The following is a 26,423-nucleotide window of genomic DNA, read 5'->3' on the forward strand; positions in this document are numbered from 1 at the left end:
AAGAGAAACTTCCCATAGGAGGTGACTGCTGAGCTGAGTATTGAAGGAAGCTAAAGATTCTAAATGGAAGGTAGATAGTGGGGGATGATGATATCTTCCATTTACAGGCATCAACCAGTGCATAGTCAGACAGAAGAGGAGATGCCTAGTTCAGGGAATAGCCAGTAATCCAGTTTGCTGGTGCATAGAGTACATGAAAGAAAAATAGGACATTCCCTTGGAAAGGTAGGTTGGAGCTAGATGGGAAAAGGCTTTAAACCAAGGCCAAGGGGTTAGTAGCTTTTCTAAGACCTAATAGGAATCATTCTCTCTCCACCCCCCCCTCCCAGCAAAGGAGTGTCCTAGCTATTAGATCTGTGCTTTGGAAACATTAATTTGGCTGTTGCGTAGAAGATAGATTGGAGAGGGGAGAGATGAGACAGGGAGACCAGTTAGAAGGCTATTGAAGTTCTCCAGGTTAAAGGTGATGAGGGTCTGAACCAATGGGGTGGCTGTTTGAATGGATAGAAGAGGTCAAAGTATACAAAATGTATTATGATGGTAGATGGTAGAATTGATGGCTGCCGGTATGGATGGGTGAGGAACAAGGAAGACGAAAAAATGCTCTAAAATTGCAAACTTGGCTAAGTGGAAGGATGCTGGAGGAAAGAGTGAAGTCTGGATGAGGGGGCAGACTTACGGGAAAAGATAATGAGTTCAATATTAGAACTGCTGAGTTTGAGATGCCAGTGGGACATTCTTGTGTAGATATTCAAAAAAGCAATTGGTGATGTGGGACTTGAGTTCAGGAGATAGATTAGGGATGATAAAGATGTAGCTGTCATCTCTATATTGTTGATCATCAGAACATAGTATTTGATAAAAATCACCAAAGGATAGAACGTAAAGATGAGGGGAACAAAGAGGCCTCAGGACACAGCCTAGAAGGAATCTGAAGTTTAGGGGGCGGGATATGGATCCAATGTCCAGAGAGGTAAAAGGAAAAACAGACAAAAGCAGTCCCAGAAGCCAAAGGAAGGGGAGAAATTCCAGTAGGAAGTGGGTGCCCCAAGTATCAAAGGCTACAGAACTTAAGTAGGGAGAGGGCAGGTGGATGGAGAGCCAAGTCTAGAGACAGGAGGTCCTAGGTTCAAATCTGACTTCAGACACTGCCTAGCTGTATGACCCTGGGCAAGTCACTTAACCTCCATTGCCTAGCTCTTACAGCTCTTCTGCCTTGGAACCAATTTACAGTATTCATTCTAAGACCAAAGGCAAGGTTTTTTTTTTTTTTTTTTTTTTTTTTTTTTTTTTTTTTTTTTGTTCTTGGTTTGTTTTCTAAGAACTGAAGTAGGATGAGAATTGAGAAATAGATAGCTGATTTAGCATTTAAGAGATAGCTGATAACCTTAGAGGGAGGAGGTCCAATATAGTATGAGAGTCAAAAGGTAGGCTGCAAGGGATTTAAAATTAAGTCAGAGATTAGGAATTAGATATCACAAATACAGACAACTTTTTATGCAATATTGACTGTGAAAGAAGAGAGAAAATATTCAATTATAGCTTGAGGGAATGGCAGAATCATGTTAAAGGTTGATTTTTTTCTTTTTTTTCTTTTTTTAAGAAGAAGGAAGAGGTTGGCATATTTGTAAATACTAGGGCAGGGATGGGCAAACTTTTGAGCTTGGTGTGTCCAAAACTCACCAAAAAACCGAGCATAACTCGGGTGGTGTGTCACACAATTTCGTGATATTTATAGCTTAAATAACAAAAATTTATAATTGTAATATATAACTGTATTTAAAAAACCCAAACAGGTAAATTAATATAGGTAGAATCGTCATCTGTAGTACAGAGTGCACAATATATCTAGTGCACACTACACTACAGCAAATGTTTCATTCTTGGCATGTGGCCCCAATACTTCTCTGTATGTGGTCTTGTGTCATCGAAAATGACTATGCGTGTCAGACACTTGCCTCATAGGTTTGCCATCACCATTCTAGGGAAAGAGCCCTTGTCTAAGAGATATTGAAGATGAGAGAAAGATAGGGAATGATTGAAGGGGGAAGGTCTTGGAAGAGATAGGAGAGGGCTGGATCCAAAGTACTAGTTGAGGAGCTGACCTTGTCAAGGAGACAGGCCACTCCTTTAGAGACTGGAGATAGTATAGAGTTTTGAGGTTTGGAACAGGGAAAGGGGGGGAATTTAGCAGGGAATGGTTTCAATTTTCTAAACAAAGTCGGAGGCTAAGTTATAGGGTGAAGAAAGAAGAGTTTGGGAACTGCAGGAAGTATGATTAAAAAGTCAATCAATGATGAATAAGAGGATTTCCATGCATGCAAAGGATAAAGCAGGGAGTAAACCCTTTTGTATTATCTGCATTAAATTCAGGTGCTCTAACTTTGGTTGGGTGGTTATCCTTTGAAAGTCATGGACAAGAATCACTTGGGAGGAGAAAGTACAAAAGAATTATGATTCAAAACTCTGGAACAAATATCTTCCTTGATGGCACCCTAGATCCATTAAGTTTGGAAATACCGATAGTAACAAATGTCCAGAATCTTGTCCTTACCATGGTCTAATCTTAAAGAATTCTACCTAACTGTATTGTTATGGATGGGCCCTTGTTGCTGTTGACCACATTTTATCAATGTGATTTTTCTGTTAAAAAGATCCAAAAAGTACCTATGATATTTTTGGAAGACAAGTGTGCAACCTCTTGAGTATGCCTGTGGAAACTTACTGCACTGGGATAAACTTATATTTTATCATCCATTAATTTCCCATAATTGTATTTGAAGATTAAATATAGGCAAAATCAACATCTTCTTCTTCAGTGTAATATAAGGAAATTGCAGCTTGATTATTAAGGGGATGTTTTTCTAGGGTGTAGATTATCAACTTCCTTTCCTCCCCCACTCCTGTATCTTTGCTTTTTCTTGCCAGGTTCTTGTTCTCCAGTGACTGAGCACGTAGGGAGGGACACAGAGATGAGACGTATACCCTTCGCTAGAAATTTTTGTTAAAGAATGGTTTAAACATGTTAAAACCAGTGAAAATGCAAGTCAGCTATGGGGAGGGGGTTGAGGGGGTGAAGGGGAAAGTAAGAACATGAGTCATGTAACCATGGGAAATTTTTCTAAAAAATAAAAAAAGTGAAAAAAAAAAGATTGGTTTAAAACAAAAGTCGAAAATGAAACTGCTGAATAAAATGAAATTCAAGGGTTATAGGAGGATTTTATAATTTATTTCCATTTCCCAGGATAACTACCAGTGGTCTGTACCAAAGAAACTTAGGCTGCTGTTTGCTCTTTTTAACCACAGTTGGTGGGGAGAGAGGGTAGGGAAGTGGATGAAGGCAGGCAATAACCCTAATGGAGATGGTAGCCCTTTTGCTACTTTCATGCTGCTTGTAGGTATCAGTTAAAACCAAGGAAATCATCAGGCTTTTGACCTGTTATAGAGCTGATTCTTAACTTCGGTTTGCCTCAGTTTCCTTAGCTATAAAGTAAGAATAGTAATAGCACCTGCTTACCAGGGTTATGGTGAAGATCAAATGAGATAATTATTTTTAAATCTCTTTGCACAGTGCCTGGCACTTAGTAGATGCTTAATAAATGTATTCCTTCCTTCCTTCCTGATTGTGCCTGGTGCTCTATCACAGAAGAGAAAAGCAATGCTGAGAAGACTCTTTACTAAGATAGTTTCCCTTGTGATTCTGTATTTCTTTTCCTATCCATGGGGAAAAGGCTGATGTATTAGGCTGTGCTTTAAGCTGCTCGAGGTCTTAGGAACACAATATGCCAAAGGATCAGGCAGCGATGATTCTGTGTGTCATCAAGTTAGTGATGACTATGTTCTTAATAGCACCTTCTGAGTCCTTCCCTACTCTCTTGGGCATGTCTGTGTCAGAAGGGACAGAACCCAAACAGAATTTATGGGGTCTATAGTTACAAAAAAAAAATCAGTATGTATAATTTTTAGATGCTTGTAAAACTTTCGGGTTAGAAGAAGCCCTTAACTATGAGTCAGGATACCAATGTTTTAGTCCTGGTTCTGTCCCTGACTAACAGACTGTCTAGTAAAGGTCACTGGATTTGCAGCCAGAGGACCTGGAGTTAAATCTTAAATGGCTCTTTTCATTTATTATTTGTGTGGCCTTGGGGACATCACTTAACCTTGATGTGCCGTAGTTTCCTCATCTCTAAAAAGAGAGTTGGATTACATGATATCTAAGGTCTCTTCTAATCCTTTATCTATAGTCTTATGACTTAGCAAATAGGAAGAACAATACCTTTTCTATCTTATTTTTCATAAAAGGCAAAAAGGAGACAAATGAGTCTAAAAGCACTTTGTTAATTACTTATTAATGTGAGACGTTATTATTATTACTCTTCAGACATAATCAGAACCAAGTTTTGGTTGCTCAGAGAGCTTCAGTGGCTGGTAGGACATGCTGTGAATCTTTCTAAGGATCCATGATGTTTAAACACTGGTTTCATTTTCAAAGTTTTGATGCTATACTTGGACAGTTCAAACACATACTATTCTCTGCCTCTGAATTCCTTGCTCCCTTTGCCTAGCACTGCACACACCTTGTCAATCCAAATCCTCGATTGTGTACCCCCACTGTTCATCTTCTCTGCTCCTATTCTCAATCTGCAGAATGCTGCTTGGGAAAGTTGCAGGGGCTGAGCTCTTCTTGAAAGAAGACAGGCTACGTGTCACAGCCTTTTCCATGGGGCAGGTGTGTGTGTGTGGGGGTGAGTAGCCCTTTTCTTTTTGTTCAGGCATTTCAGTCATGTCTGACTTTTCCTGACTCCATTTCAGGTGTTCTTGGCACAATACTGGAATAGTTTGCCATTTCCTTCTCTGGCTTATTTTACAGATGAGGAAACTGAGGCAAATAGGCTTAAGTGACTTGCTCAGGACCACACACCCAATGAGTATCTGAGGCTGGATTTGAACTCAGACCTTCCTTTCTCCAGGCTTGATACTCTATCCACTGATTCACCTAGCTATCGCCTTTTCTTTTTACCTGCTTCAAACTCCAGAGGCTGGAGAATTTAGCCCAGACTTTCCCAATATACCCATCTTTGGATTAAGGCTGAGGGCAGAAATGTTCTGCTGAGAGCAGTAACTTGGCAAAAACATCCATGTGTCTGGAAGCTGGAGGGTATAATAGAAGGCTGGCTGTAACCCTAGCCGTCCCCCTCATTGCCATACACAGCCACCATCCTTTCCCTGAGTACATGTTACATACCCACTGGAAGAAGGTAGGCATTAAAAATCTTAGGAAATGTCTGTTTTCTATTGTCAGATCAACCTCGAAGCTCTGGCTTCTGGAGTGATGGGCGAGGATACCTTTCATTTGTGGATTTGATAGCATTTGGCTATATAATTATTCATCTCAGCTGAATATCCCCAAATACCCCTTGACATGAGAGTGGTATAAGGTAGCTTTACCAGCCGTAATTCCTATAATCCGGGGTATATCAGGAAGGTGCTTATTTTCAGATCAAATGCTACTGACTTGATTAAATCTCCTATCTTGTTTTAAAAGCTGAAGATAATGGATTTGCCCAGCATCGTGACTGGGGATCTTGGACTTTGTAGCAGAAGCCAAGTTGGAATTGAGTCTGTATGCCCTACGGGGCTCTGATGCCTGTGGATGAGATTTGGGGCAGCCCCTGTGTTCCATGAGTTATGTGGATCTCAGTTAAGAGGGAAAGCACTGGGTTGGAACTTCCATCTTGTCCTTCTTACTTCCATGTGTAGACTGAGACAAGCTTTCAGTTTCTTTAACTCTAAAATGAAAAAATTTGACCAGCTGATTTCTTTCCTTTTTTTAGAAAAACCCTTGCCTTCTGCCTTAGTCTGGCTACAAATATTGGTTCGAAGGCAGAAGAGTGGTAAGGGCTAGGTAACTGGGGTTAAGTGACTCGCCCAGGGTCACACTTTGGCCAGATTTGAATCCAGGACCTCTCATGTCTGGGTCTGGCTCTCTATTCACTGAGCCACCTACATGCCCATAGATGATTTCTATTTCTTGATCCACTGGGTCTGTAGATCCAATCAGCTATGTAGTCAAAATGGGACCATGGTTGAGTATGTTAAGCATAAATGTGTGTGTATACATGTATATGTGTGCTTATGTGTTTATCTGTATACTTGAAACCCCTATAGGTAAAAGAAGACTTTTTGAACTTGCTCCCTAATAGCTTCTCCTTTAGCTTCTAGTGGCATGACATTCAAAAGATATCTCCCAGGGAGCAGCTCAGTGGCTCAGTGGATTCAAAGCCAGGCCCAGAGACTGGAGGTCTTGGGTTCAAATCTTGCCTCAGACACTGCCTAGCTGTGTGACCCTGGACAAGTCACTTGACACCCATTACCTAGCCCTCACCACTCTTCCACCTTAAACCCAATACACAGTATTTATTCTAAGATGGAAGGTAAGGGCTTAAAAAAAAAAAAAGAGGTTTCCCTTTGGAACTAAGAAGCCTCCTGAGCTAAAGGGGGAAAAACTATAGGATAGGCGTCTGTCTCAGGAAAAGACAGTGAAGTACTCCTGAAAATGGGAGATCCTGGATTCATATCTGGCCTCAGATATTTCCTGTGTGACCCTGGGCAAGTCACCTAATCCCAGTTGTCTAATTATTACTGCTTTTCTGCCTTGGAAACTGATATTTAGTATCAATTCTAAGACAAAAGGTAAAGGTTGAAAAAAAAGGCAGGGAAGTAAAATGGTATTGGCAGAAGAAGCAGTGTTGGGTCAGTTCTGATAGAGAAATACCCTAAGACTGGTAAGGATGGTATCTGTGGCACTGCCAACTCTTCTTACACATGGCAAGAGAAGAGGATTGGGAAAGTATGATGGTGTAGGGAGAGACTGTCCAGGATTGCCTCAGATTCTTGCTTCCCTTTCTCTAGGGGGAAAAAAAAAGAAATTATGAAAAAATGAAACTGAAAATATTCTCTCACCCCCTGAAAAAAATGGAGCCTGCAATTCTTACTTTGGGGGACTCCCTCTTTGGGGGAGGGAAAGTTTTCCCCCAGCCTCCTCCTCTGTCTGCAGGACATGGTTCGTGATGAATCTAAAATAAAATGAAAACAGCTCTTGCTTCCTTCCCACACAGAAGAACTGAGAATCGGCATCTGACGTGACTACTGAACCCAGAAGGAAACAGCACCAGCTGTTGGTTTCTCCCTGGGTCTACACTGTCAGAAAAGAGAGGAGACCTAGCACTCATCATGATCCTAGGTAGACATCGATCTACCAATTTTCAAAGGTTGATTAGACACCTATGTAAATGCAGTCACAAACAATGTGAAGACAATTTTTTATGACATTACCTTCTTGGGATTTTAGAATTGGAAGGGATTTGTGAACTCTACTGTATCCCTCAGAATGATGGAGGCTGGAGAGAAACAGTGCTGTCCATCCCCAACTAATACCTCCTCCATGTGCCACATTCTGGACCTTGGCTAATGGAATTAAGTGACAGCAATCATTGGTTCAGGTCATGGACTAATATCAGGGATTGGACCTTTGTCATATAGCCACTAAGCAAGAATTCAAGGAGCCAGAGTGCAGGTCTGGGTCAGAGACTGACTACCAGGGGAACCAGAGCACAGGATTGGAGGCTTTCCTAGGCTTTTTGGCTACTTCTACCTCACTCTGGCCAAGAGCTAGATCCTGAGCTACTCTAATGATAGAACTACTCAGAAGGGAGAGGAGCAGAGTATAATTTGTCATTAATTTGATTTACTTCTCCAAAGTAATGAGTCTTATAGCCTCTAGGTGATAGGTCCTACTAGGTGTATTTGGAGGCATTCTGGCTAACTGCATAGGACAGTCAGTCAGGGAGTATTTCTGGAATGCCTACTATATCCCAGGACTGGCACTCCAGAAGCAGAATGAGACAGCCCTTATTCTCAAGTTGCTTTTAGTATCCTCAAGGAATACACCATGTTCACAGATAAGTCAGTTTGACTCTGTACAGCATAAATTCAAAGATTTCTTTTTATTTTGGCAGGAGTGGGTGGGAGAGGGGTTGCATTTGAGCTGTGCTGTGAAAAGGAAATATAGGTCCCAAGAAATGAAGAGATGAGAATTTTCTAGGCATGGGAAATAGATGGTATGCCAAAGAAAGAGGAACATCATGTAGGACAGTGTGGATGGAAGAGAATGTATGAAGGAGGCTCAGGAGCAGCATGCTAGCAAAGATTACTGGGGCCAGACTGTGAAAGGCTTTAATGCCAAGTAGAAAAATTTGTATTTGCCCCTACGAGGCAGTAGGGAGCCACTGAAGATTTTTGAGCAGTGAGTGACAGGGTCAGAATTGTGTTTAGGAATATCAGTCTGCCGTCTTTTTTGGTGAAGAATTGGAGGGCAGAGACTGGCTGTAGGGAGAAAAAACAGGAGGTTATTATAGTAGGCTATCAAGGTGGTGTCAGGAAGACTAGAGTCCAAATCTTGTGTCAAGTAGATACTGTGTGACCTTAGGAAAGTCATGTTAACTCTCTCTATCTGAGTTTCCCTACCCATAAATTGAGATAATAATAGTAACTTCCTGCCAAGGTGCTAGGTGATACTGTGGAAAGAATACTGAGCTTGGAGTCCAGAAGACTTGCATTCAAATCTGGCCTCAGATCAAATATAGCACATTGACTGGCACATGGTAGGTACTATACAAATATATATTTTCTTTCTTTCCCTCTCCACTTATTGTTAGGTTCAAATGAGATGATATGTAAAGTCTTAGTACAGTGCCTGGCACAATAAATGTTTAATAACTTCCTTCCTGGGTGAGATTCTGATTGATAGTGGATGCCATATTGGTGGAAAGAAGAGGCCAGAAAGGAGTTACCAGAAGGAAAATGGTTCTCTTGAAAATGCACCAAATTTTCCTCTCCCAAGTACATCCTCTGTGCAACATCTTAGTCTTCTCACTGTACATCTTTTGTCCTGACTGTGTACATTTCCCATCCTATTCTGTATTTTGTCACCCTTCTTTCCTTTCCCTGGGACTTCTGTTCTTTCCCTCTTCTCCTGTTCGGTTACAACCTATCCTTCTAGGTCCAGCTCAAGTGCCACCTGACCTGAATTTCATTGTTGGATGGGATGTCAGTGACCATTTAGTCCTCCCTTTGTACCTTTCTGGGTAGCTCAATGCCTAACTTAATAAATATTTATTGACTGATTAACTGAGTCCAACGTCTACTTGAGAAAGAATCCTTTCTACAGCCTATCTGACAAGTTGTGCCATTCAGCCTTTGTTTGACAGCCTCCAAGAAGGAGGACTCTACACCTCCTGATAGGGCCCATTCTTCTTTTAGATAGTCTGTATTGTTACAAAGTTTTCCCTGAAATCTCACCCCAATTTTCTTCTGTGAAATTTCCCCATATTGCTTCTTGTTCTGCCCTTGAAGGCCAGACAAAACAAATTCCATTTCAGTTCTATGCTTATGTATTCCATATAATACTTAAAGACATTTGTTGTACTCCCCTAAATCTTCTCCAATATATCTCTAGTTTCTTTAATTGCTTAAGTGTTATTCTTCACATATATTGAGCCCCTCTAGACAAGCTCCATCTTATCCATATCCATATCCTTTCTAAAATTTACTGTAATATTTCAGATGTAACCTAACTTGGTAAGAACAGAGGGATTAATCCTGGAAGCCAAGCCTTACTTAATGTAGCTCCAAATTGCATTATAGTTTCTTTGCCTGCTACATTATATTGCTAATTCACATCAAGCTTGTAAGTAATTAATAATAAGCTAAGGTTTGTATCATGCCTACTATGTACTGGGTACTGTTAAGCACTTTTTACAAATATTATCTCTTGATTCTAACAACAACAATCAAGAAATTATATTTTTATCTACATTTTACCAGTTGTGAAACTGAAGTTAGATTGAGTGACTTGCCCAGAGTCACACAGCTAGAAAGTATTTGAGGTCAGCTTTGAACTCAGGTCTTCCTGTCTCCAGGTCCTGAACTCTAATTGCTGCTCTACCCAGCTGTCTAATCTTATCAAAAGTTAGGTACCCAAACTCCCTGATTTTTTTTCCTTCGTTCCTTCCTTCCTTCCTTCCTTCCTTCCTTCCTTCCTTCCTTCCTTCCTTCCTTCCTTCCTTCCTTCCTTCCTTCCTTCCTTCCTTCCTTCCTCCCTTCCTCCCTTCCTCCCTCCCTTTCTGTCTCTCTTTTTTCCTTTCTTAGAAAAAATCCCTTACCTTCTGTCTTAGAATCGATACTGTGTATTGGTTCCAAGGCAGAAGAGCAGTAAGGGTTAGTTAGGCAGTGGGAGTTAAGTGACTTGTCCAGGATCACACAGCTAGGAAATATCTATGGTCCAGTTTGAACCTAGGGCTTCTTGTTTCCAAGCTTGGCTCTCAATCCATTGAGCCACCTAGCTGCCCCCATTGTTTTTCTAAAAATCTGCTCTTTGGCCATACCTCATTGGATTGTTCATGTGAAATTACTTTTATGAAACCAAAACTTAGACTTTACACTTATCTCTATTAAATTTTAATCTTTGGATTCAGCCCAATTTATTCATTGGATTCAGCCCAGTGTTCTAGCCTGTCATAATCTTTTTGGATAACAGCTCTATCTTCTAATATGTGAATTATCTTTTTTAAAATTAAATTTTCTTTTTCATTATGAACTTCATCATAATCAACATGTTTCAGTATGAACAAAGAACAAGAAAGAGGCCTGTTCAAGAAACTGTGAATTTCTGTTCCTATTCTCCCCACCAACCCCCAGCTTTGTTCCATCCTTCCCTGATGATGGCATTCAGTGATCTCTTCTTTCTCTGAAGGCTTCTTAGGCCACTTACACTCTGTGCCACATAATTCAGCACTTAATTATGGATCAGCTCATATTGTTCTTTATTGTTGTGTATATGTGTGTGTGCATGGGCATGATGTTTTCTCAAGTAGACTATGAGACCCTTTCTTCTTGTGTTTCTAAGAGGACTGGACAAATAGGGACTCAATTAAAACTTTAGAATTGATTCAGACTTAATTCTTAAGCATTAGCTGGTGAATCAATTTTGACACGAACGTGGAAAAGGAAGTGTTATTTGGGCAGGTAGGTGGCACACTGGATAGAGAATAGGGCTTTCAGGAAGTCCTAGGTTCAGATCTGGCCTCAAAAAATTTGCTATCTCTGTGACCCTGGGCAAGTCACTTATCCCTTTTCCCTTTCTGTTTCCTCCTCTGACAAATAAGTTGGAGAAGGAAATAGCAAACCCCTCTAGCATCTTTGCCAATAAAACTCTTAATAACAGTCATGAAGACTCAGGCAGGACTGAATACCAAGCAGAGTTATTATTTATACTGTTAAGTATTCAAAAAATAAATTAAAACCTGCAACCTGATAATAAAGTTAGCAGTATGAAAGATGTTAACGTTTCATATGTGTTATCTGCTCTGCAAACCTAATTGATAGGCAAACTCTTGATGTTTTCTTCCTCACGAGTTGCCATTAAGCATGATCATTATAGCTGATATTAATAGTGGCCAAATCTTGTTGACAATAGTCAGAGGTTAATTAGTTTTCAGCAATAATGTTAAGAAAACATTAGCTCACAGAGCAAACAAGTGTTTATTGGATACCTGGACCAAAAAAAAAAAAAAATTCTGCCAAGAACAGATTGAGCTGGAAATAGTATCCAAAAAGTATCTCTAGCATTGTATAGTAGAGAGAATACTGGTTCTATATCCTGAAGACATGGGTTCAAATCCAGATTCTGAAGCTTATTACCTATATGATTTCTGGCTGCTGAATCTCCTTGGTCATCCGTTTCCTCCTCTGTCAAATGCAGAGGCTAGACTAGATGGCCTCTGATCGAAGGTCCTTTCTTATGGTTGGTCGAGGGAGGCTTCCATGAACTCTACCTGGGCATAGCAGATGCAGCAAAGATGTCCCATAGAGCCAGTCAGAAACAAGTTTCTTCTCCTTCAGGACAAATAGAACATGGATTTGTGACAGCTCTGGCCGTCACTGAGCAGGCTCGCCTTGATATGAATGGAATAAATATTTTCCGAGAGGCATGCAATGTCATCTCGGGATGTATATCTAGGGTTAATAACCGGCACGTTTTAAGTTTCTGTAAGATATAAATAGTGTATCTTGGAAAACCATCAACTCTTGAGAAGAAATGCACAGGAGTTAATATCGCTGGACACCCTGCATGGCGGCCAGCGCCTGACAAGTACTGAGCAGGTAGGTGATGCTTGAACCCCAAGAGTACATACCCCATCAGCCTGACTTCTGAGACTCTTCTTATTCCATCTTATCTGCATACCCAAACTTATATCCAACAGTCCTCAAAGGGACCCGTTCCCTTGTCTCTGTTGTTGTCATTCAGTCATTTTTCTTCATGTCTCCTACTAGAGCTTTCTTGACAAAGATAATGGAGGATTTTGCCATTTCCTTTTCCAGCTCATTTGTAGATGAGAGAACTGCAGCAAACAGGTTTGAATGACTTGCTCAGGGTCACACAGCTAGAAAGAAAATCTGAGACTGGATTTGAATTTAAGAAGATGAGTCTTCCTGACTCTAGGCTGGTCACTCTATCCACTATGCCATCTAGCCGCCAACTTCTTTTAATTCTATTTTTATATTTCTATTGCTAGATAGCATTTCTATAGCACTTCCAAGTTTGCAAAGTACTATACAAATATTATCTCATTTGGTCTTCACAACAATCCTGTTAGATAAATGCTTTTATGATCCACATTTTATAGATGAGGAAACTGAGTCAGAGAGGGCTACATGACTTGCCCAGCGTCACACAATTAGGAAGTATCTGAGGCCAGATTTGAATTCAAGAAGATAAATCTTCCTGATTCCAGGTCCAGCACTCTATCTTACTATGGTACCTTGAATTCCTCTCTGCAATATGAATCTCACACTGCCCACCATTGTCTTTATTCTCCCATAAATATCCTGTGTGTCTTTCTACCACTCTGCCTTTCTTCATGGTGTTTCAGTTAAATTGCATATTTGTCTCATTCCTGATCCAAATCATGAGGCTTTGCATTATTTGAATCTCACTGAAATTTAATACAGGAGGACCAATAACCTGTTTTTTACAGAAGGAGCCTTGACTTTGAGTCAACAAACATTTCTGGAGATGCAAAGACAAAAATGTAACAGTCTCGGCCCTGGAACTGCTTCCATTTTCTTGGAGAAGGCAAGAACTATGGCTTGTGATGCTAATGATGAATAGTGTGTAGTTAGTTAAAGGGTATTTGACAACTTTCCATGCAGTTTCCTCCCAACCACTCTGTGTTCCAGATAGTGTCAGTAATATTATCCCCACTTTACAGACATGGAACCTGAGGCTGAGATGAGTCAAATGATCTGCCCACGAGTATATAGCTTAAAACATCGACAACAACATCCCAGCAGAGCTGAGCTTTGAATGTACTGCAGGCATTCTTATTCCAAAACCAGTGTTGTTTCTTCTTTTTTCCAATTAACACCCTCTTCAGCATGTAGGTCAAGACTGAGCACAGACTCGGGTCTTAATGTTAAGAAAGTCAGTGTTATAGTGGACAGAGTACTGGTCCTGAAGTCAGGATCTGGCCACCATGTTCCCTCGCTCTGTGAACATGTGGAATTCCCTTAACCTCAGTTCCTTTATCTGTAAAATGGAACTAAAATATGGATAGCATTTGCCTTCCACACTGAGTTGTGATTTGGGTTACATTAAAAATAGCATAAGGAACAACAGCAACAAAAACAACCCAAACCTTCTCTCTTAGAATGGATCCTGAGAACTGGTTCCATAGCAGAAGAACGATAAGGCAATTGGAGTTAAGTGACTGGTCCAGTCACACAGGTAGGAGGAAATGTCTGAGACTGAATTTGAACCCAGGACCTCCTTTCTCTAGCCCCTGTCTTTCTATCCACTGAATCACCTACTTGCCTTTTCATTTTTTTTTAAATCAATATTTGATGAAGTTAAATTTCAATTCCACAGAAGTCAACCTAATTTTAGAAGTGGCTCAAGTTTATCCTCCTCTCCATGGTCTCCCAACCACAAGAATACTCTTTTACCCTTCACCTGAATGTTTCCTGATCTCTTCTACCAATAAGAAACCAGGTGGCTTAGTCCTTACCTCCTATTTATCCCGCCTTCCAAATTGTATAATACCATATAGAAACCCGGATTCAGGTTGTCTTGTGCTATGGAGAACCTGAGACTTGATTTATTTGGCAACTTCATGCCTTGCTGAATAAATTGCTTTACTGAATAAAACTCTTTATTGTATTATAACATTTGGCTCCAATGAGATAATGTGCATAAAGCCCTTTGTTAATGCTGAAACTCTATAAATGACACATCCATAATGACAGAGATCAAATGAAGTCTGACTCTGTTTCTAGCAGACAGAGTCGATGGCAGCCCACTGCCACTAATCTGTCAATTGGGCAACAAATCTTTATTAAGTGCAAACCATTAGGCATCTAGGTGGCAAAGCAGAAAGAGAGCAAAAGAATATCCATATGGATAAATTATATGTCTCATGGGAGAAACATTGAATTTTGGTACCACTTTTTTTGGAGGCTGTGGATGGGGAAGGATGTCATTAATTGAGGCACATTTATAACAACCCAGAATAAATGTTATCTAATTAACCTTGCTTGCCTCAGTTTCCCCATATGTAAAATGAGCTGGTGAAGGAGATGGCAAACCACTCCACTGTCTTTGCCAAGAAAACCCCAAATGGGCTCACAAAGATTCAGACAGGATGGAAGATGTCTGAACAACAACAGTATCATATAGTCATTGTGCTAGGAGGACAAATACAAATAAAACAAATGGAGCAATCCTTTCTCTCAAAGAGCTTACATTTTAAAGGGGAGACAGTAAAGACATCAGCACATACAGATTAAATAATGATAATAATTAATATTTGTAGTGTCATAATAGCTACATTTATATAGCTTCTTAAAGTTGGCAAACTGTTTTAAAATATTATCTCATTTCATTCTCACTATAATCAATTGAGGGAGGTGCTTTTATAACCCCTTTTTACAGATAAGGAAGGTGAGGCAGAGAGAGATTAAGTGACTTGCCTAGGAGTTCACAACTAGTCAGTGCCTGAGGCAGTATTTGAAGTCAGGTCTTCCCTGTTCCAGATCCAAGGCTTTATCTGATAAGCAGTGTAGCTGCAAAGTTAAACATAGGGTCGTTTGAGAGAGAAGACCATAGCCTTTGAGAAGATCTGGAAAGGCTTCATGGAGGATGTGGTTGAATGAGGTGCACCTTTTTTAAAAAAAAAAATCCTTACTTTCCATCTTAGAATCAACACTATGTTTTGGTTCCAAGGCAAAAGAGTGGTAAGGGCTGGGTAATGGGGGTTAAGCACAGAGTCATACAGCTAGGAAGTACCTAAGGCCAGATTTGAACCCTGTTGGAGGTGCATCTTGAAGGAAGAGATGAATTACATGAAGCAGAGAGGAGGAGAGAAATTAATCTCAACAAGAGAGCCAGGCAGTGTAAAGGTCCAGAGATGTGATAGAATATGGTATATGAAGGGGAGCATATCTAATTTGACTAAATCACAAAATGTTGGAGGGAGAATCCTGGCCATTGAAGCTGAAAAGATTACTTGGGGTCAGATTGTGAAGGGATTTAAAAGCTAAATAGAAGAACAGCTAGGTGGCACAGTGGATAGAGTGCCAGGCCTGAAGTGGGGCAGACCTGGGTTCAAACCAGGTCTCAGACACTTTCTACTTGTGTGATCCTGGGCAAGTCAGTTGCCCTTCTTTCTTAGAATTTTACTAGGAGAGAAGTTAAGGGTTTAAAAAAAATATTGACCAGAGGAGTTGATATTCCAGAGGCTTTGGAGAAGGCTATGGAGAAGGCACTGGATGGAGTATGGCAGGACATGATCACATCTACCTCTGGCTGATGTCTTCAGATCACAGGGTTAGGATGCAGGGCTTATGTGGTTTATATCCATTTTAAGTCTCTCTCCAGGCATTTACTAGGAGCTCTCTCTCAAAGAGAGCACAAGAAGACTTTAAAAGATGTCTTCAGCTTCCGTTCAGCTGTCCTCTCAAGGATCCAGGGAGAAATAAGACGACTCGTCTTTTACTAATCCTGGGTAATAAATAAGAAAGGTCAGTACTAGGGATCTGAGAAGACCCAGCACTCAAAAAGTATGAAGCTTGATTTGAATTTCCCCGACCTAAAATGTGTGATAATTTGGCCAAGCTGAACTGAAGATATCTATCTTCTTTCCTTGTTTTTGTATCCCTAGTGCTTAGCACAGTGCCTGACACTTAATAAATGCATCTATCTATCTTTTCTATAATCTGTCTCTCTCTCTCTCCCTCCCTCTCTTCTCCCCTCTCTCTTTCGTCTATCTTTCTATCATCTATCTGTCTGTCTGTTGTATAGTTAGAAATTCTTGTACCTTGGACTCCATTTCCCAGAATCCTTTTCCCTTCCCCCCATTTGCATCTTCACATTGTTTATAAGTTCTGTAACTCCTCCTCTCTCTCTCTTTTCCCTCAACTGTGACTTGGTTAGCTAGCTTTTTTACTTTAGTTATTAATAAATTTATAAAATATATTTATTGTATATTAATTTTACTTATTACACTATCTTTCTATCATCAATCAATCTATCTATCATCTCTCTTTATCTCTTTCTAGTTATCTATGTATCTGTATGTCTATCTGTCTATCTATCTATCCATCTATCTTTCTAGCATCCATCCATCTGTCCATCCATCATCTTTCTCCCTCTCTTTCTCTCTATCCCTCTTTCTATCTATATCTATGTATCTGTCTGTCTATCTATCATCTTTCTTTATCTCTCTTTCTGTCTCTATCTATGAATCTATGTATCTATCTTGTATTTATGCATCTGTCTGTCTATCTATCATCTCTCTCTCTGTCTATCTCTCTATGTATGTATCTATGTATCTATGAACTGTCTGTCTATCTATCCATCCACCTGTCTATTTATTTATCTATCATCTGTCTGTCTATCATCTCTCTATTTCTCTGTGTATCTGTTTATCTATCATCTGTCTGTCTATGTCTCTATCCTCTCTCTATGTTTGTCTATGTATCTATGTATCTATCTATCCATCTATCTTTCTATCAATTTAATTATGAAGAGAGGGTTTGATCTCTTTGGGTCTCATGTTTCCATGCTTGGAAAAGGGGCATATTGTAAATATTTGAGGTTGGATCTAATGCAAGTAATAATACATTTCTCAGTTACTATTGCATAGTTGCAAAATGCTTGCAGAAATTATGCTTACATGTACCCTTTCCAGGAACCGATCTGTGAGGGTAAAATGATCACCTGGAACAATCTCCATTTCTTAACTTGAACAATAACCACTCGTGTGGCTGCCACAGAATTCTGTGCTCAAGTCCCAGCACCCCAGGATATTTGATCTGGAAGGGCTCTTAGCACCTCCCCCTCATCTCAGGTCCGTGAAGTTGGTTATTTACAAAGTACTTTCCTTACAAGAACACTTGGAGCATTTATCATTATTCACATTTTCCAGACGAGGAATGGAGAGGGTGAGCGACTGGGTCTTGGACCCACAGTGGGCAGGCGTCAGACTGAGCCGGGTCTCCTGCTTCCAAGCCGTTCCCTTTTCCTGCTCCCCTCCATGGCTTTATTTATGCAAAGGGAATTTTTACAGAGGATGAGAAGGGCTGTCCTCTGTTTGCACTAAGGAAGGGGCAGTGGGAGGAAGTGAGGTTAGACATCCTGGAAGCACTTCCTGACTCTTTAAGGGTGGTGAAGTTATTAGGGATGGTTATCCCAGGAATCCCTTTCTCTTCCCTGGAGCTGGTCTTCCGTCCCTCACTAAATCATGGCGTCCTGGGACTGTGGAGCTGGCAGCGACTTCAGGAGCCCTCCAAACCCAGGCCAAACCCCTTATTTCGGGCCTGGGCCATTGGTTTTTGGCATAATCGTGTCCCTAAGTCTTTTTGTTATTTGAGTAAATAGCCTTCAGCCCCTTAGTCCTGGCCAGAGAGCTGAGCTGTTTCAGGGGGTTTGGGGTTTTATGGGCTTAACACCAGGTCATGTGGTTTGACTTCCACCAAGCTGGGAAATAGTATAAAGGAGCAATCGTTCCAGGGTGGAAAAATGGGAAACTCAACCTCACTGGAGTACTCAGGGAAAGGAGAGTTGTGGACTATGCCAGTAATTCATTTGTTTTTTCAACAAATATTTATTAAGCCAACTCCATATGAGAGCTGTGCTAGGCATAGGGGCAAATCCAAAAGAACACTTTACAATACAAGAGCCTACCATACAATTTGATATTTAATTATATTTTGCTTTGGGTGATTTACTGCTGGTTTTTTTTTGGGGGGGAGGTGATATTCTTGACTCAACCTGTAATTATAAGTACCTTCAGGGTTGTTGTTGTCCCTTGGTTCCAGGCCTATCTGACTCTTTATGACCCTATCGGGGGTTTTCTTTTCAAAGATACTGGAGTGGTTTGCCATTTCCTTCTCCAGCTTATTTTAACAGATGAAGAAATTGAGGCAAACAACTAATTGACTTCCTCAGGATCACAGAGCTATTATGTCTGAGGCTAGATTTGAACTAATAAAGATGTTTTCCTTTTTCCAAGCTTAGTATTTAATCCATTAAGCCACCTAACAACTCCACCTTCAGGGTGTCTTTTTTTTCTCTCTATATATCCCCCCATGGCATCTCCTCAACAAGGATAATAAAATTTACAATTGGAATGGAACTTAGAGATTGCCTAGTAGGATGCTATCATAAGAGACCAACCAGGTGATGAGATGGATAGAGGTTCAGATCCTGCCTCAGACAATGAATATTTGTGTGACCCTCAACAAGTCACTTAAACTACCTGCCTTTTTTTTCCTCCTCTGTAAAATGGCCATTATTATTATCATCCCTTCCTCCCGGGCTTGTTTGTGCAGATTAAGTTGAGATAATATTTACAAAGTACTTTGTAAACCTTAAAGTGCTATACCAGGGGTTGGCAACCTTTTTGGCCGTGAGAGCCATAAACGCCACATTTTTTAAAATGTAATTTCGTGAGAGCTGTACAGTGCTCATAGTACGTGCTCCTGTAACAGTGCCTGAAAAAAAAATTGACTTTATGGCTCCTGCAGAAAGAGCCATATGTTGCCGACCCCTGTGCTACATAAATATTACTGCTGTTGTTATTATTCTCTTACTTGCAATACCCATGACCTATCTTCTTACATGTAGACCCTTAGAAAAGTAACTCTAGGTTTGAAAAATGAGGGTCAGCACTCATTAAAAACCTTTACCTAAGAGGGCGGTTGGGTGGCTCTGTGGATTGAGGGCCAGTCCTAGAGACAGCAGTTCCTGGATTTAAATCTCAGACACTTTCTAGCTGTGGGACCTTGGTCAAGTTATTTAATCCCCATTGCCTAGCCCTTACCACCCTTATGCCTTGGAACCAATATTTAGTATGGATTCTAAGATGGAAGGTAAGGGTTTAAAAAAATTTTGTATGGAAACTCTTATAGCCAGTGGATACATTAATTCAGAATAAATAAAAAATTAATCAAATAGCTTATCAAATAAAGTGACAATAAAAGATCTTTTTCTAGCACATATGTAGCCAGAGTGTAAATGTGATGGGGCAGTTTATAGTTCTGACACTGTAGAACTTCAGACATCCTTTTTTGATGTTATTATAGCTCTTTCTGTTACTCTTTGCAGGTGTTCCATTCTTGTTCTCCTCTGGTCCCATCATCTCTCCTGGGCTCATTGTCACTAAGCTTTGTTTCTAGTACCATATCCTAGTCTATATGTAATTAGTTAGTTAGGGCAATCGGTGAGACTTTAGTGCAATGGCGAGAAAGCCTCTCCCTGACAGTGGTGGAGATGTAGCTCTGTTAGGTCTTACTTGAAGGGAAGTCAATAACAGTCAGCCAGAGTTCTTCTGAGTTAAAATTAAGCCTCTTTTTTAAAAAAAAAAATCTGTTTATATTTGGGGCTGAATGTAGTTTATGGTCCCAGACAAATATCTGACAAATTAGAAAAAAAAACCCAAATCCCTTACTTTCTGTCTTAGAATGGATACTAAGTATTGTTAAGGACCAGTGGGAAGGACTAAACAATTGGAGTTAAGTGATTTGCTTAGAGTCATAGAGCTAGGAAAGTATCTGAAGTCATATTTGAACCCAGGACCTTCCATCTCCAGGCTTGGGTCTCTATCTACTGAGCCCATGTATCTTTCCCAAAGTTTAGAAATTTTAGTATAACTACTCTTTGACTCTTAATGGGGACCCTATGACCCTTAATACCCATTCTGGTGACTGTCACTCTGAAAATCCAATAGGAGCTATATGGTGCCTCACCTTATTTCCAAAATTCTTTCTGATTATTGTGCAAATGAATTTAAGCAAGAAAAAAAGTTAAAGAATAAGAGTTGAGACACCCAGCCAGTGCATGAAAATATATTGTGGGAGAAACACACCCAAGTTTGTAGCAGGTTTTTGCCCCAAGAATGGGAAACTCAAACTCTTTTCAATCCAGAAGTAAGAAAAGAATTTTATTTGAAGAGGTGTAAGGTGGTTTAATAGCCTACTAGTAGGTGGAATAATACTTCTTACTCCACCTTTCTGGCCCATATTCTTGCTTTTATTATGTATATCTTCTATGAATCCCAGTTCCCTTTTGTACTATAGTCTGGCTAGTATGAAACTGACAGTCTCCTACATAAAGATGAAAAAAACTTGAGGCCCGTTGGGTATAAAATGACTTGCTTACGGTCACTGAAGTACATTTGTTAGAGGTTGGATTGAACTATGAGTCCTCTGACTTCATAGCCAATACTCTTAACTCTTTACCAGGTAAGACACAGGACTGGATACACATATAGAAGACCCTCATGAAATATTTGTAGATTAATTGAATAGTCTGTCCTCAAGGAGTTTATCGTCTAGTAACATGGGGCTGCTTTTGTCGATTCCATTTCTCCGGCCAGTTTTAGGCTTTTCCTCTGATCTTTCTAAAAGCCTTGTGGTTTGGTTTCTGGGAGGAATCTTATCACCCCCTTGCCCTCTAAGATCATTATGGTCCATCCTCTATGTATCATGCTTGGGAAACAAATGGCTTCTGACTGTAACTCGTTAAGATTTTTGGTATCAATTTGACTTGCCTGAATACCCTGTCCATTGTGAAAAGGAGGAGGAAGGGAAGTTGCTATGGAAACTTGATGGACATGGGGTACTGTTTACCCTTTTTGCCTCAGGCTTGTCAAGCCTTTCCTCAGTCAAGAGGTACCATTCTCTTCTTGTCCTTTTCTTGTCCCTTGGTTACTTTATTAGTCTCCTAAAAGCTGGAAAGAGGGCACTATGAGATCAGAGCTATGCTGAGACGAGCTGTGAAGTCAGGGGAGTTTATTTTTGGTGCCGCATCCCATTTCATTTCCCTAGTGGAGAATTGAATCCCCTTCTTCCAAGTGTTAGGTTTTTTTTTTGCAAAGTTAAAATTTTTTTATTTTCAATTCCAAATTCTTTTCCTTCTTCCTCTCTTCCCCTGCCCATTGAGAAAGTAAGAAGGACAATACTCATTATGCATATGGAGTCATGTAAAATGCATTTCCACATTAGCCATATTATGAAAAAAAAAAAAACCAAAACCAAATGAACGTGATAGGCTGATGAAGCCTATGTACCTAGTGTTTTCTTGGGTTCCAGAATTCTTCACAGTTTGAGTCCAGTCTTATTTCCTTATTCCCTGGAAGACTTAGTAGTTAGTTCACCTAAATTCCCTTCATGAATGGCTTATTTTCAGGTAGCCCAAGAAATACTAGTTTATATTAAAGCATGAAAGGCTGAAAATCTCTTACTCCAATTCAAGGATATTTGGATTTTGACAGAGGATAATGCAATAATTCCGAACAACCAATTCAGGTAACAGGACTCTTTAGTGAGTGTAGTATATTTGAGCATGTGGGGCTCCAGTTAAAAACCCTAAATTTTCACCTCGTGGAAAACTACACACCCTTGTTATAGATAAACTCCACGGGAAGAAGAGAAAAGAGAATGGAGAATGGAGAATGATAGGAAGAATTCCTATCTAGACAGAATGATTGTCCTTGGCACCCATGAAACTGGGCTAGCTTTCTTCTCTTGAGCAACCTAGATCAAAGATTTCTTTACCTAGACTGAACATAAGGGGGATGAGACTTTCAGCTGAAGCTGAAGAGATAAGGGTCGAGAGTTGTGTGCTGTAATTGGGTGTGTCCATACTTGGCATTGCCATTTTGTGTTTGAACTGGAGTTTGCAAAGAAAGGGAGAGAAAAGGACATGACCCAGTTCATTAATCATTTAAGGTAGGGAAATAGATAGTGGGATGGTGGTATCTCATTTCAGGTGGAGCAATGAGGCAGTCATTCAGTGAGCAAACATTTATCATGTATTTATCAGACACTGTCACAAGTGGGAATGCAAATAAAAGCAAAACCAGCCCCCATCCTCAAAGGGTTCTCTTTGAAATGGTGGGTGGAACAACATGCAAATAACTTATACGTAGACGTTATAGACAGCATAGAAGGAAGGTAATCTGAGAGAACCAAGAACAATATTGTACAGAAGGTAATATTTGAACTCCATCTTTTTTTTTTTAAACTCTTACTTTTCATCTTCGAATCAAAGCTGCGTATTGGTTTTAAGGCAGAAGAGTTGTAAGAGTTAAGCAATGGGGATTAAGTTCTTGCCCAGGGTCACCCAGCTAGGAAATATCTGAGACCAGATTTGAACCCAGGACCTCCTGTCTCTAGGCCTGGCTCTCAATCCACTGAGCCACCTAGATGTTCTCTTGAACTCCATCTTGAAGGAATACAGGGAAACTAAAAGGTAGAGGTGAGGAAAGAGAGCATTCCAGACATGGGGGATAGTCAATGAGGAGGCTCAACAATGGGAAATGGAGTCATATATGAGGAACAGCATGGAGGCCAGTGGATAGCCAGATCATTAAAGTATGTAGAATGGGGAGGAATATAAGATTAGAAAGGAAAAGAAGGGACCAAGTTATGCAGAGTTTTACATACTAAGTAGAAGACTTTATATTTGATATATGATGATAATATATATCCATATATATTATGGAAGTATATACCTGGAAGTAATGGGGAGACTCTGGAGTTGATTGAGTAGGGAGATGATCTGTTGAGACTGATGCTTTAGGAAAATCACTTTGGTAGCTGTATAGAGGATGGATTAGATTGGAATATCAAGACTGACTTGACACAAGGAGTTAGAAGGCAATAATAGTCCAGGGGCTGCAGGGTGGCTCAGTAGAGAGAGGACCAGGCTTGGAGATGCGAGATCTTGGGTTCAAATCTGGACCCAGACACTTTCTCACTATGTGACTTTGGACAAGTCATATTACCCCAATTGCTTAGTCCTTACTACTCTTCTGTTTTGGATCTGATACCACTAGTATCAATTCTAAAGCAGAAGGTAAGGGTTTAAGAGGAAAAAAAAGAAGGCAATAGTCAAGGCAAGAAGTGATAATGGACTGAAGTAGAGAGTGGCTCTGAGTGGAGAGATGAGGACCAATAGGAGAGATATTGTGAAAGCAGAAATGACAAGATTTTGCAAGGAACTGATTATGTGGGCTGGTGAAAAGCTGGGGATGACACTAAAGTTGGGGCGATGATTCCTTTAACAGAAAAAGGAAAATATGGATGAGGGGAGAGTCTTTGAGGGGAAAAATAATGATTTCTGTTTCGGTCATGTTGAGTCTGAGTTGTCCAAAAGGTGATTGGTAATAGGGGACTGTTGCATAGGAGAGAGAAAGAAACTTGGGATGGATATATGGATCTGGTAATCCTCAGCATAGACATGGTGTCTGATAATATGACAGCTGAGGAGCTCACCAAATGAGAGAGAATGGGGCGAAAAGTGAAGAGGGACTAGAATGGAACTTCAAGGCAAAGTCATATTTAGTGAGTGAGACGTAGAGAACCAATGAAGGAGACTGATGAGAGGTGGTCAGAAAGATAGGCAGTAATAGAAAAAGTATCTATCCCAAAACCCAAAGCAGACATTTCTATGCAATGGGGAGACAACAGAAAATTTCCCAAGAAATTTAGGAGTAAAATAAGTATGCATCTTTACCTTGCTACTATTTGATAGAATTGTAGAAATGCTAGAAGTAAGGATGAGACATGAGGATAAAGTCCTAAAGATAGGCTGGTGGCAAAGTGGAAAGCATGCCTGTCCTTGAGTCAGGAAGACTCATCCTCCAAAGTTCAAAACCAGCCTCAGAAACTTACTAGCTGTGTTACCCTGGGCAAGTAACTTTATCCTGTTTGCCTCAGTTTCCTCATCAGTAAAATGAGCTGGACAAGGAAATGGCAAACCACTCGAGTATCTCTGCCAAGAAAATCCCAAATGTGATCAGGAAGGTCATGACTGAAATGATGGAACATCAGCATCAGCATCAAAGATAGGCCAATGGAGCAAATTAGAAAAGAAAAAATCAGGGAACAGCTTGGTTGCTTATTGGTGAAATGGCGCTGCTATTCTAGTTACTCCTCCATCTTGGCTCCACCCCCAGAAGTCTGTTTGGTTGCTTATTGGATAGAGAGCCATATGTGGAGACAGGAGGTCCTGGATTCAAGTCTCACTTCCTAGCTGTGTGACCTTGGCCAAGTCACTTAACTCCAGTCACCTAGCCCTTGCCTCTCTTCTGCCTTAGAATAGATTCTAAGACAGCAGGTAAGGGTTAAAAAAAAAGAGAGAATCAGAAATAATGGAAATCAGTAATTTAGCGTTCAACAAATCTGGAAAGATAAATTACCTAAATGAGAACTTCTTATGTGAAGAGAACTGCTGGAAAAACTGGAAAGCAGTCTGGTAAAAATTAGGTTTAGATCCAACATCTTATTATATTTCACAAGAAGTTCAAAACAGATATTTAACCTGAATCTTAAAGATCATACAATCTAGGGGCACCTAAGTGGACCAGTGGATTGAGAGTCAGGCTTAGAGATGGGAGGTCCTAGGTTCAAATCTGGTTTCAGTGGGGGCAGCTGGGTAGCTCAGTGGATTGAGAGCCAGGCCTAGAGATGGGAGATCCTAGGTTCAAATCCAACCTCAGACACTTCCCAGCTGTGTGACCCTGGGCAAGTCACTTGACCCCCATTGCCCACCCTTACCACTCTTCCACCAAGGAGCCAATTCACAGAAGTTAAGGATTAAAAAAAAAAACAAAAAACAAACAAACAAACAAACAAATCTGGTCTCAGACACTTGCTAGTTGTGTGACCCTTGGCAAGTCACTTCTTTTCCCCCATCCCAAGTCCCCCCCACCACCCCATTGCCTAGCCCTTGTAATTGAGACAGAAGGTAACAGTTTAAATATATATATCATAGAGTCAGAAAATTAGACAGGCAAGAGGAGAACCAGGAAAAGGGTTAAAAATCCAGAAAAGAGATAGTATCAGGAGGATTTAAACTTGTCTTCTTGATTCCAGGATCTCACCCTCTATCCACTGTGCCACCCCTTTGTCCTTATAGTGCATAGTCTAAGAACTTCTCATATTATAGGTGGAGGTTCTAAGGACTAGAGAGGTTGTATCTTGCACAAGGTCACTGGAATCCGGCTGTTCCAACTCAGGAGAGCCCTGTAGTCTTTTCATGACCTCAGCTATCCTCAATAGACACTTGCTGATTGATTTACTTTCTTACCCAGGATAATGACCACTGGGCACTGAGGTCTCCGCAGAAGGGCCAAGAGGAGAAAAAGGAAGGGCAAAATAAATACAGAGGTGGAGACCAGAGGAAAAATATAGCATGCCCAAATACCGCCTCCCTCCTATTTTCAGTCCCACATCTCAAGGTGTTCTTATAGGACACCAGGTGATGGGTAGAGTGAGTGTTCTTGGACAGGGAGAATGATTGAAAGGTTATGGCTGGTTCTGTTTATAACCTCCAAACTGCCTTGTAAATAACTGCAAAATCCATCCACCCTCCTTCTTGCCTCTGCGCAGCTTTTTCTCACTCTTCTCCTGGTTGTCTCATTCTTACACATCTCTCTACTTTTATAAATGTTCACACTCTGTTACATTATTTGCTCTTACACATTCTCTCTTGCTCAATTGTCCCCTTTAAGACTTTCCCCCTTTATTCTCTAGCTCTTTCTTCTCTTGTTTCCTTAAATATTTTTGTATACTTTACTTTTGTATATACATTTCACTTTTCTCCTTTTCCTTTTTCCTCTTTCCTTCTCCTCTGATTGTCACTGCCTCTCTCTTTCTCTCTCTTTCCTTTCTCTATCTCTCTATCTCTTTTTCTTTTTGACTTGCTTTCTCTCTGCCTTTCTCTTTTCCTGTCTCTGACATTTCCTCTCTCTCTCTCTCTCTCTCTCTCTCTCTCTCTCTCTCTCTCTCTCTCTCTCTCT

At 40.4% G+C, this 26,423-nt stretch overlaps 1 protein-coding gene across 1 annotated transcript in view; it reads left to right on the forward strand.

Annotated features, from left to right (window-relative positions):
• Nucleotides 1-26,423, forward strand: part of PRKCE (protein kinase C epsilon) — a 726,422-nt gene that overhangs the window by 63,821 nt on the left and 636,178 nt on the right. The window lies entirely within an intron of this gene.

The sequence above is a fragment of the Gracilinanus agilis genome, chromosome 2 (genome assembly GCF_016433145.1).
Source record: "Gracilinanus agilis isolate LMUSP501 chromosome 2, AgileGrace, whole genome shotgun sequence".
In the NCBI taxonomy this organism is placed as follows: Eukaryota; Metazoa; Chordata; class Mammalia; order Didelphimorphia; family Didelphidae; genus Gracilinanus; species Gracilinanus agilis.